The 11,995-nt window shown below is 44.3% G+C and overlaps 1 protein-coding gene across 1 annotated transcript in view; it reads right to left on the minus strand.

Moving 5' to 3' along the window:
• The window catches only part of NPPA (natriuretic peptide A), a 160,987-nt gene that overhangs the window by 97,421 nt on the left and 51,571 nt on the right, over nucleotides 1-11,995 (minus strand). The window lies entirely within an intron of this gene.

Below are 11,995 nucleotides of genomic sequence, written 5' to 3' on the forward strand. Positions count from 1 at the left end.
TTGTGTATGTCAGGTGCTCAGCCCTCTGGGGTAGGGGCTGTCATTTCCTTTTTTTTTTTTTTTTTTTTTTAAGTTTATTTATTTTGAGAGAAAGAGCAGGGGAGGGACAGAGAGAGAGAAAGGGAGACAGAGAATCCCAAGCGGCCTCTGCACCTCCAGAGCAGAACCAGACGCAGGGCTCAAACTCACGAACCACGAGATCATAACCTGAGCTTAAATCAAGAGTCAGATGCTTAACCGACTGAGCCACCCAGGCGCCTCTGTCATTTCCTTTTTATAGATGAGGAACTGGAGGCTTAGGAGAAGCCAGTTCAGGTCACACAAGTAAGCGTAGGGAGAGGGGTTTGAATATGACCTGGCTAGAAATCTGGTCCCTTGCTCCCCGAGCCGTGGGACAGAAATCAGAGCTGCAACACGGTTCACGGTGCCCAGGAAGTGCCAGTGTCTTCTGTGATGCGGTGCTTCTGAGCTGAGGGCGATTTCTCTCCCCAGGGGATATTTGGCAATGTCTGAAGTCATTTTTGGTTGTGACATCCAGGAAAGGGGTGGGGGGTGGGGTGTTATCTGCATCGGTGGGCAGAGGCCCGCATACTCTTAAACACCCTACAATGTACGGGATGACCCCTGACCCAAAGCATTAACTGTCCCCAAATGCCGGCAGTGCTGAGACAGAAGGGGGGGGGGGTTGTAAAAGCTCATTTTCCCAGGTTGTAAAAGGAAAATTGGACTTCATGGCTTCAATGTCATTGATGGATTTTGTGTATGCTTTCTAAAGATAATTTTAAGTGTTTGTGTTTTTTAAATTGACTCACAGTAAATTCATATAGTGCAAATCTTTTTTATATATACTTAGAAGTTTTTTTTTAATGTTTATTTAGTTTTGAGAGAGAGCACAAGCAAGGGAGGGGCAGAGACACACACACACACACACACACACAGAACCTGAAGCAGGCTCCAGGCTTGGAGCTGTCAGCACAGAGCCTGACGCAGGGCTCAAACCCATGAACTGTGAGATCGTGACCTGAGCGGAAGTCGGACGCTTAACCGACTGGGCCACCCAGGTGCACCCATATAGTAGAAATCTTAATCCTTATCCTGCTCACCCCTGGCTACAGAATTCTCCCCAGAAGCAACCATGCCTGATCTGTTTCTTGGGTGTCCTTTTTGAGCTGGTTTGTGCATATGTGTGTGTATGTATCAGGGTTGTTTTTAACTACTACCTTAAAAAAAAAAATTAATGTTTATTTTGGAGAGAGAGAGAGCTAGAGCATGAGCCGGGGAGGGGCAGAGAGAGGGAGACACAGAGTTCGAAGCAGGCTCTAAGCTTTTAACACGCTGGGCTCAAACTCATGAACTGTGAGATCATGACTTGAGCCGAAGTCAGATGCTTACCCACCTGAGCCACCCAGGCGCCCCAACTACTACCTGGTTTTGATTACGACTCAATTCCTGTCCACCTAGAAAAAGCCATCCAAAATAGAAGTAGGTAATGTAGAAAAGAAAGGTCTGTAATTGGGCCCCAGCCCTGCCCTGTACCCCTCACCTATAATACTGTCAGTTGAACTGGGGGAGTCTTGTCGATGAGAGCCTCACGGCTTGAAACCCTTTCAGAGAGAAAGCCGGGCTGTTGCCTGGAGCGCCAGACCAGAGGGCTGGGGGTGGATTCCAAGCCTCCTGGAGCAGGTCAGTCACATGACCAGGACCTAGGCCATAGCTTCCAGAAATAGACAAGACAGATGTTGAGGAGGGAGAACCTCCAAGCCTCCACCTGACTTGGACAAGATTCTGCCAAAGAAGAGAAAGGAAATGGAACTCATTTCCTGCACTTGGTCTCCTTAGGGAGGCCAGGGAGCTAGAAGGAGGAAACAGCCACTCTACCAGGCAGTGGGTCACAGGCCCTGGTATGTGCCCCATCCCAAAGGCCTGGCCACACCCAGAGGCCACGTCTGGGAGTGGCCTCACAGTGCAGAGTCCGAATCTAGACATGAGGCTGCTGCTTCACTCAGAGCTGGAACGTTCCCTTGGATCAACTTTACTGGGAACTGATAAGCTGGTCGGTCTGCGGGTACTGATTTGCCTCTTCAAGTATTTGTGGCAAGATTTGACCATGCTTATAAAGCAGTGCTGTGTAGTAGAAATATAATGTGAGCCACAAATCCAACTGCAGAGAAAAACTATTGTTTTCCTTTTTATTCTACATGATACTCCACTTCTGATCACCAAGCCACACAAAGCAATTCTCCAATTCTCGGTAGACACCAAAAGTGTATCCTACAAATGTGACTCAATTCTACACGATCTACCTGGAGATGGCATCAGAGTCCACAGGTTAGGGGCTCAGTGTTGTTACCGACTGTCCCCCGCACACACCCCCATTTAAACACCAATCACCCATGCAAATTGTCACCTAAGCTGCTGACTGACCAGTTATAAATTGGAGATTTCCACAACCCTATCCCGTGTTCGGTTAACTTGCAAGAATGGCTCACGGATTTTGGGAAAACACTTCACCTCCTAGATTATTGGTTTATTATAAAAGATTGCAGTTTTGGGGGTGCCTGGGTGGCTCAGTTGGTTAAGTGCCCGACTTCAGCTCAGGTCATGATCTCGAGGTTTGTGAGTTCAAGTCTGCTGTGCTGACAGCTCAGAGCCTGGAGCCTGCTTCAGATTCTGTGTTTCCCTCTCTCTCTGCCCCTCCCCTGCTCATGCTCTGTCTCTCTTTCGAAAATAAATAAGCACTAAAAAAGTTTTTTTAAAAAAAGCAAAATAGTCAATCTTTAAAAAAAAAAAAAAAAAAAGATTGCAGTTTTGAAACAGCCGGATAGAAGAGATGCGTAGGGCCAGGTATGTGGGATGGGGCAAGGAACTCTCACCATCTCTCTGGGCCCACCACCCTCCCTATATCTCTACGTGTTCACCAAGCCGGAAAGCTTTGCTACCCTCATCCTTCAGGGATTTTTATGGAGGCTTCATTGCATAGGCACGATTGATTAAACCACTGGCCATTTCTGATCAAGTCAATCTTCAGTCCTCTCTCCTCCCAGGAGGTTGAGTGAGAATGTTACCCAAGGGAGTATGTTTGCTTCTTAGTGGGTGTCAAGCTAAAAGACACAACTAAGCCAAAGAATAGGAAAATGAAGGGGTTTATGTGCAACAAGTAAGGAGAACACTGGGGACATGACCCAAAGCAGTGTCTCCCCAACAGCAAAATTAGGGAAGTTTTAAGGTAAAGGTACATACATATTCATGAAGGGGCTTGTGCTGTGGAGAATACAGCATGGGATTGGGCTGGATAGGGTAAGGGTCTTCAATTCTCTGGTCCATATCTGAGTGCTCAAAGGGCATTTTGAGATAATTCAGTGTGCATCAGGTCAGTCTTTGGAATCAGCACTGGGAGTTTTATTGCTGATTATTGTCTTGATATGATTAAGCTATCTCCAAGCCTGAGAGTGGCTGTTTGTTCTTACATTCTTTAACAAAATGCCTCTGGGGCCTAAAATGACTTTTCTTACATCAAGAAAGCTATGTCTGTCTTTCTTTTTTCTAGGAGCTCTTTACTCTTTCTGTTTATAAAATCTGCCCTCCCTACACTTGAGATATTGCATTCCTCATTCTTTTTTTTTTTTTTTTTTTTAGTTTTCTCAAATGTTTCTTTTTTTTTTAAATTAAAAAAATTTTTTTTTAACGTTTATTTATTTTTGAGACAGACAGAGACAGAGCATGAACAGGGGAGGGTCAGAGAGAGGGAGACACAGAATCTGAAACACGCTCCAGGCTCTGAGCTGTCAGCACAGAGCCCAACGCGGGGCTCGAACTCACGGACCGTGAAACCGTGACCTGAGCCGAAGTCGGACGCTTAACCGACTGAGCCACCCAGGCGCCCCTTATTTCTTTTTGAGAGAGAGAGAGAGAGACAGACAGCATGAGCAGAGAAGGGGCAGAGAGAGAGGGAGACACAGAATCCAAAGCAGGCTCCAGGCTCCAAGCTGTCAGCGCAGAGCCCAACACGGGGCTCGAACTCACGAACCGTGAGATCATGACCTGAGCTGAAGTCAGACACTTTACCGACTCGGCCACCCAGGTGCCCCCTTCTGTAGCTTTCTAAAAGAGTGAGTGGTTAATAGCATCAAGTCGGGTCCTGTTGAGATAGGGCTGAGCTGATCCTGAGATGACCGTGATTTCCAGGTCTTCAAGCAAACCCGGTCACTTGGTTCGTAGGAATGGAGTTTATTTCATTTGATAAAGGCAGGCTCATATTTGTGTATTTGTTGAGGGCAGACATGACAGTCTGCTAGGTGAATTATAAGCTTTATCGCTTATTCAGTTTCAGCATCAGGTAAGGTCTTCCCCACTTAATTTTTTTTTTTCAACGTTTATTTATTTTTGGGACAGAGAGAGACAGAGCATGAACGGGGGAGGGTCAGAGAGAGAGGGAGACACAGAATCGGAAACAGGCTCCAGGCTCTGAGCCATCAGCCCAGAGCCTGACGCGGGGCTCGAACTCACGGACCGCGAGATCGCGACCTGGCTGAAGTCGTGACCTGGCTGAAGTCGTGACCTGGCTGAAGTCGGACGCTTAACCGACTGCGCCACCCAGGCGCCCCAAGGTCTTCCCCACTTAAAGTCTGGTTGTAGCTTTCAACGGTCCCCCCCAAGGGACGTCTAGGCTCTCAATCTCCCCAGAGCATTTCCCAAAGGTGCTTTTACTTAAGACCATTCTAGATGATTGTGCCCTGCCGGCAGCCTGTAGCTTCTATTTTGTCCCTAGAGCACGGGCCACACCCAGAGTTATTTTAAAACAAATGCTGGTCCATTATCACTTTGTATTGTTCAGGCAAGACCAAAGCTAGGAATCCTCCCCGCAGGCAACCCTTTGATTACCCCATCTGCCCCTTCAGTTCCACAAGGAAAACCTCCATCCTTCCAGTGAAAGTATCTGTGAAAAAACAGGTGTTTAAATCCCCCAGAGGCAGTGGACACAACAGTAAAATCCACCTGCCGACCTTTCCCCAGGCAAAGTCCTAGTTCACACAGCCTTGGCTAGAGGCAGAGTCAGAGTTTATTCTGTGAGTTTTTAACACAGTACACACTCTTCTGTATAGCCTCTCTCCCGAGGTCTCCCGCGATCATTCTGAATGACTCAGACAGCAACAGGCACAAACATGGCATAAACACGGGCCACTGTGGAAGTTTCTCTGAAGTTTGCCTCCAGGTACCTAGCTCCAGTTTGCAGGGCTTTAGGGGAAAAGACAGGTTTCGTCAAGTCCAAGAATGGAGAAAATTGAAAACTTTAGTTTGGTGAATTATAGCTAGATATTCGAGATAAGAATTCAGGATCCAGCCCAGTTTCATAGGCCAACGAACAAACACTCAAAGACGATCAGGACTAGAATTTAACATCCATAACTATGTGTAACTGAAACATTTTCTCTGCAAAATCACCCTCATTTCCATCAAAAATAGCCAAATTAAAACTACTTTGTAAAACAAGTCATTTTTTTTAAAGATTTCATTCTTTTTGGGTTTAAAAAATTGTATGTGTGTTTTTTTCGGTGTTTGTTGTTGTTGTTTGTTTGTTTTGAGAGATAGACAGAGCAGGAGCAGGACAGGATGAATACAGAGAGAGAGGGACACACAGAATCCAAAGCAGGTTCCAGGCCCTGAGCTGTCAGCACAGAGCCCCACGCCGGGCTTGAATTCAAGAACTTCAAGATCATGACCTGAGCCGAAGTCAGATGCTTAACCGACGGAGGCACCCAGGCTCCTCTAAGGGAAGTTTTTTGACTGATCAAAAATAAACTTATTTATTTGGCATCTTCAATCCCATGGGAAGGATTGTCAAATAAGTGATGATAAACCCCCTCCGGTTATATTGTATGGGTAAATGCTATAGTTGTCATAGAAATTATATGAAATTCCTAAAGTTTTACTATGCCATGGTATAATGTCATCACTTGTAATTCTAGTTATTGAAATGTTGTGTGTCCCAGAAATAACCAAATTTCCTTGTGAGGTATGTCATAATGTGCTGTCATCAGATTGTTAACCATGACCTTTTTTTTTTTTAAGGATTTTATTAAAGAAAAAAAGATTCCATTTTTAAACACTCTCTATACCCAACATGGAGCTCGAACCCACAACCCTGAGATCAAGAGTCGCACACTCCACCAACTGAGCCAGCCAGGCACCCCTACCCAGGGCCAGTTTTGAGTCTTTCGTCATTTACAATTCTTCTTCTGATGCTCATGGACAGGACTTTTGATGAATACAGGTTTCTGATACCCTTCAGATCCTAAAACTAAAACTGAGTAAGAATTTTCAGAACTAATGGAAAAACTGCATTCAAACAGAACAAGAATAACGTGGGACTAAATGAATTAAGGAAAATGATTATAATTTTAATCACTCTCATGTGACACATTGCTGGTTCTTCAATGTTTGCTCTTCCAGATTTAAGGAAACTTTTTCTCTTAACATATCTGTGACTTACAGAAATTTGGTAAAATATTCCTTTGTGAACAAACTGAAACATTTCTCTTTTTCTCCCTGCCTGATCCCTCTAAAACTTGGAAACTCTCAGTGAGTATTCTTACTCTGATGGCAATTACAGTTATCTGCATAGGTTCAGTAAGAATCTAGGGGCGCCTGGGTGGCTTGGTTGGTTAAGCGTCCGACTTCGGCTCAGGTCTTGATCTCGAAGTTCTTGAGTTCAAGCTGTGCTCACAGCTCAGAGCCTGGAACCTCTTCAGATTCTGTGTCTCCCCCTCTCTGCCCCTCCCCCACTCACACTCTGTCTCTCCCTCTCTCTCTCTCTCTCTCTCTCTCTCTCTCTTTCAAAAATAAAAAACATTAAAAAAAAGAGAAAAGAATCTGTTCTCCTTGGGGCGCCTAGTTGGCTCAGTCTGGGGAGTAAGCAACTCTTGGTCTCAGGGTTAGGAGTTCAAGCCCATGCTGGGTGTACAGATTACTTTAAAAAAATAAAATCTTTGGGCATCTGGCTGGCTCAGTTGGTTGGGCATCTGACTCTTGATTTTGGCTCAGGTCATGACCTCCTAGTTCATGGGTTCAAGCCCCATGTCAGGCTCTGAGCTGACAGCACAGAGCCTGCTTGGGATTCTTTCTCTCCCTCTCTTGTAAGGGTTAAATTGTAGTGTTAGGGCTAACCTGTAGCCTTGAGAAATAACAGCTTTGTTTTAATGCTGTAGGTTAAGAGATAACAGCCCTATCCTATCAATCAAGGGAACAAAAGTTCAAGGAAAATCAACTGGATTAGTGTTTGATTGGATTGGGGCAAGGGCAGGTCTGAACTGTTTCTACCCCCATCTGGGAACTATTTCTTTGTTCTGTTCCTAGGTGATCATAAGACGATGTGGTTGGCTATAAAAAGTCTGTACCCTGGCTGTTTGAGGCCACACTCTGGTCAAGAGTGTCGGTCCCAATCGGTCGGCCTTGCTTCTCATTGCAATAAACTTTGTTGTGACTGTCACTGGTGCCCGTAGCATTCTGTTTCAGGAGTCCTGTGGATGCAACACTCTCTCTGCCTTCCTTCACCCACTCCTGCTGTCTCCCACACAAAATAAATAAACTTAAAAAAATCTCTTATGGTTTGCTTCTTTTTTTTTTTTTAATCCCTTCTCCTATGTTCATCTGTTTTGTTTCTTAAATTCCACATACGGGTGAAATCATATGCTATTTGTCTTTCTCTGACTGACTTATTTTCCTTAGCATAATATACTCTAGCTTCATCCACATCATTGCAAATGGCAATATCTCATTCTTTTTGATGGCTGAATAATATTCCATTATGTGTATGTATATACTACATCTTTATCCACTTATCAGTCGATGGACATTTGGGCTCTTGCCATAATTTGGCTATTGTTCATAATAAACATCGGGGTGGGTGCATGTGCCCCTTTGAATCAGTATTCTTGTATCCTTTGGGTAAATACCTAGTAGTGCAATTGCTGGGTTGTAGGGTAGTTCTGTTTTTAACTTTTTGGGAAAACTTAGCTCTTAATATTGATAAGATTCAGGGGGTGCCTGGCTGGCTCAGTGGGTGCAGCATGCAAGTTTTGATCTTGGGGTTGTGAATTTGAGCCCCACACTGAGCGTAGAGATTACTTTAAAAAATAAAATCTTAAAAAAATATATTGGGGCCCCTGGGTGGCTCAGTCGGTTAAGCATCTGACTTCGGGTCAGATGCTCAGGTCAAGATCTCAAGGCTCGTGAGTTCAAGCCCCTCGTCAGGCTCTATGCTGACAGCTCAGAGCCTGGAGCCTGCTTCAGATTCTGTGTCTTCCTCTTTCTCTGCCTCTCCCCAACTTATGCTCACGCTTTCTCCCTTTCTCTCAAAAATTAAATTAAAACATTAAAGTATTAGAAAAAAATAACAACCAGTCTCATTTTAGGACAAAATTACTTTCTTAAAAAAATGTATTCCCTTGTTGCATTATATGCTAATTTGGATGTAAATTAAAAAAAAATTAGAATTAAAAAAAGTATCCCCATTCCTTATACCTTTCTTGCCAAAAACATGTATCTTTCCTTGCATACAGAGTTGTTTCCCTTATTATTTTCAGTATTCTTAATTATATTTTTAATTCTCAGAAACCTTAATGTCTAGTGGAAACGAAGTGGTAAGCAATTGTGAATTGTTATACCAGGATCTTATTTGGAAAAGATTTAGATATCCATTGAATCGAACCCAATTTATTATTTGACCCAGAAAAACTTCAAAGTTGGAAGTAACCAAAAATTTTGGAAACTTTTTAAGAGTGTACTTACAGAGGCACCTGGCTGGTTTGATCAGCAGAGTGAGTGACTCTTGATCTCAGGGTTGTGAGTTTGAGCCCCACATTGGGTGTAGAGACTACTTAAAAAAAATAAAATCCTCTTTTTTAAAATGTTTATTTATTTTTGAGAGACAGAGAGACAGAGCATGAGCTGGGGAGGGGCAGAGAGAGAGGGAGAGAGAGAGGATCCCAAGCAGTTTCCATACTGTTAGTGCGGAGCCTGATGCAAGGCTTGAACTCATGAACTATGAGAGCATGACCTGAGCTGAAATCAAGAGCTGGATGCTTAACCAATTGAGCCACCTGGGCGTCCCTCGAATGCTGAATTTTGATAAGCACTTGCCTTATAACCAATCAAATGGAGCTCTTTTACAAATGTTCTCCAACTACGAAGAGATCTGCAATAAGGATTAGTGTCCACACAAATTCAGCTCTTCTTAGCCCACTGAAAATGTCCTGCAGAGAGTTGGTAAGTAAGCTCTTTCAGTTGATCATTTAAAAGTGGACACCCAGCTGGTTGAGGTATACCAAACTAGCACCTCTCTACCCAGACAATTTGCAGACAATCTCCAGAACCTGAGATCTATCTCACGGAGGCCTTCAATGATCAGGCATCCCTTCTCAGCCTCCAGAACTTGGGGAGACAAGGACATCTTACAAGTCCTGACTCCCCAGTCAGACCAGACCAGACCAGACCAGATAGCTGCTCAGACCTCCAGCCCTCCTTTTCTCCCCTTGAGATAGCGGTAGAACCCTAATCTGATTTGTGAGATAATTGCCATTGACCTCTCTGAAGGGACTCTCTGATTAAAATGTTTGGGGGGCGCCTGGGTGGCTCTGTTGGTTAAGCGTCCAACTTCGATTCAGGTCATGATCTCATACTTCATGGGTTCCAGCCCTGCGTTGGGCTCTGTGCTGACAGCTCAGAGCCTGGAGGCAGCTTCAGATTCTGTGTCTCCTTCTCTCTCCGCCCCTTCCCCACTCACGCCCTGTCTCTCAAAAATGAGTAAACGTTAAAAAAATGTTTGGCACTGCCACTGAGCTCATTCAGCGAGTTGAGGTGCCTCAACAAATCAGGCATCAAGAAGGATTCTCTTATGCCCTTCCCCACAGAAGGAACTCGAAGGGGTTAGGTGAGAGTTCCCACCAGAGTTGCGAAATTTGTTACCCAACCTGGGCTCTCCTCTTGATGGGTTTTGAGCCAAAATTCACAACCAAGCCAAAGAATAGGAAAAGGAAGAGATTTCCGTGCAACAAGTAAAAGAACACTAAGGATATTTCCCAAAGCAGTGTCTCCAGAAACAACATTGGGGAAGTTTTAAGGTAAGAGTGCATACATATGCATGAAGGGGCTGGCACAAGGGGGAATACAGTAGGGACTTGGGGGCAAAAGTCATCTGAAGGTGACTGAGTCCAGGTCAAAGTCCAGAGGGCTGGCAAAAGTCAGCATCAGTTCTCTGGCTCCAACTGGCCCTCTATTTGAGTGCTCAGAGGGGTTTAGATCCTGCAGAGATAGCTCAAGAATGTGTGTCAGGTTACTGTTCACTTTGGAATCAACACTGAGGATTTCACCACTGATTATTGTCCTGATGTGATTAGCTTATCTCCTGGCCTGGGTGTGGCTGTTCTAGCATTCTTCAATGGGATGGTGGGGAGCTGAAAATGACTTTTTTTTTTAAGTTTATTTATTCTAAGAGAGAGAGAGAGAGAGAGAGAGAGAGAGAGAGAGAGAGAGAGAATCCCAAGCAGGCTCAGTGCTGTCAGCACAGAGCCTGACGCAGCACAGAGCCCAACTTGGGGCTTGATCTCACGAACCCAGAGATCATGACCTGAGCCAAAATCAAGAGTCAGACACTTACCTGACGGAGACACCCAGGTGCCCCCCCCCCCTTTTTAAAAGTAGGCTTCATGCCCAGCGTGGGGCTTGAACTCATGACCCTGAGATCAAGAGTCACATGCTGTACTGACTGAGCCAGCCAGGCACCCCTAAAATGACTTATGTCAGGAAAGTTATGTCTGTCTTTTCCTGGGGACCCCTAACTCTTTCAGCTTACAGGTAGTGAGCTGGAATTCCAACCCTCTAATCACATTGTTGGTTCCCCTGGCAACCAGCCTCAATCCTTAGGGGTTTCCAAAAGTTACTGCAGTCACATAAACCCAGGTGTGGTTGAAAGGGGCTCATTATGAATAACAAGAGGCACCCAATTTATAGAAACAGTGGATGAAGACAAAATGTGTATTTGTCATAAACCCCAATATCACACAGTGAGCCATTTTATGCAATTTTAGATGTTTTAGTAGCCACATTTTAAATTGTAAAAAGAAACAGGTGAACTTAATGTTAGCAATATATTTTATTTAACTCACTTTATCCAAAATATGATCACTAACATATAGTCAACCTAAAAGCATTAATGAAATTGTTTACCTTTTTTAAAGTTTATTTTTTAGTAATCTCTATACCCAACAATGGGGCTTGAACTCACAACCCCAAGATCATGAGTCGTATGTTCTTCCAATTGAGCCAGCCAGGTGCCTATATATATATGTATATATAGATACGTATGTATATAGATAGATAGATAGATATATGTGTATATATGTATATATATGTGCCTACATATGTATATATAGATATATATATGTATATGTGTATAGATATATGGATATATGTGTATATACACATGTATATATGTGTGTGTGTGTGTATACGTGTGTGTGTGTGTATTATTATTATTATTTTTTTTTGGTACAAATCTGTAGCACATCTCAATTGGCACTGGCCACCTTTCAGGGGCTCCATAGCCACACGTGGCTGGTGGCTGTGGTACTGGAGAGAGAGCATAGGCATCAAACCTTCCCTGCTGTGGCTGAGGCCACCAGACAACTTGTTCACTGCTGTGTCCTAGCGCCTGGCACATAATGAGGCCCAGTGGTCTGCCATATGTGAGCTGGAATAATGTCTCCTCTGAGCCTCCAGGGAATGTCCTGAAGGTTAAATAAAATGCATGTATGTTAGGCACCCTGCCTGCTCCGCGACCGTTGCTGTTCTCATTTCCTCAAAGTCAACCGAAGGGCAACAGGCCCAAGTTTGCTTCCTCTCTTTCTCTTAAGAGCTCTTCTCTAAAATTACAAAACGCAGGCTGGGATTACAGAGCCGGCAAGGGCCTTAGGGTCAGGCTCTGGTGCAAGAGACGAAA

Source organism: Puma concolor, chromosome C1 (genome assembly GCF_028749965.1).
Source record: "Puma concolor isolate L17-30 chromosome C1, mPumCon1.1.hap2, whole genome shotgun sequence".
In the NCBI taxonomy this organism is placed as follows: domain Eukaryota; kingdom Metazoa; phylum Chordata; class Mammalia; order Carnivora; family Felidae; genus Puma; species Puma concolor.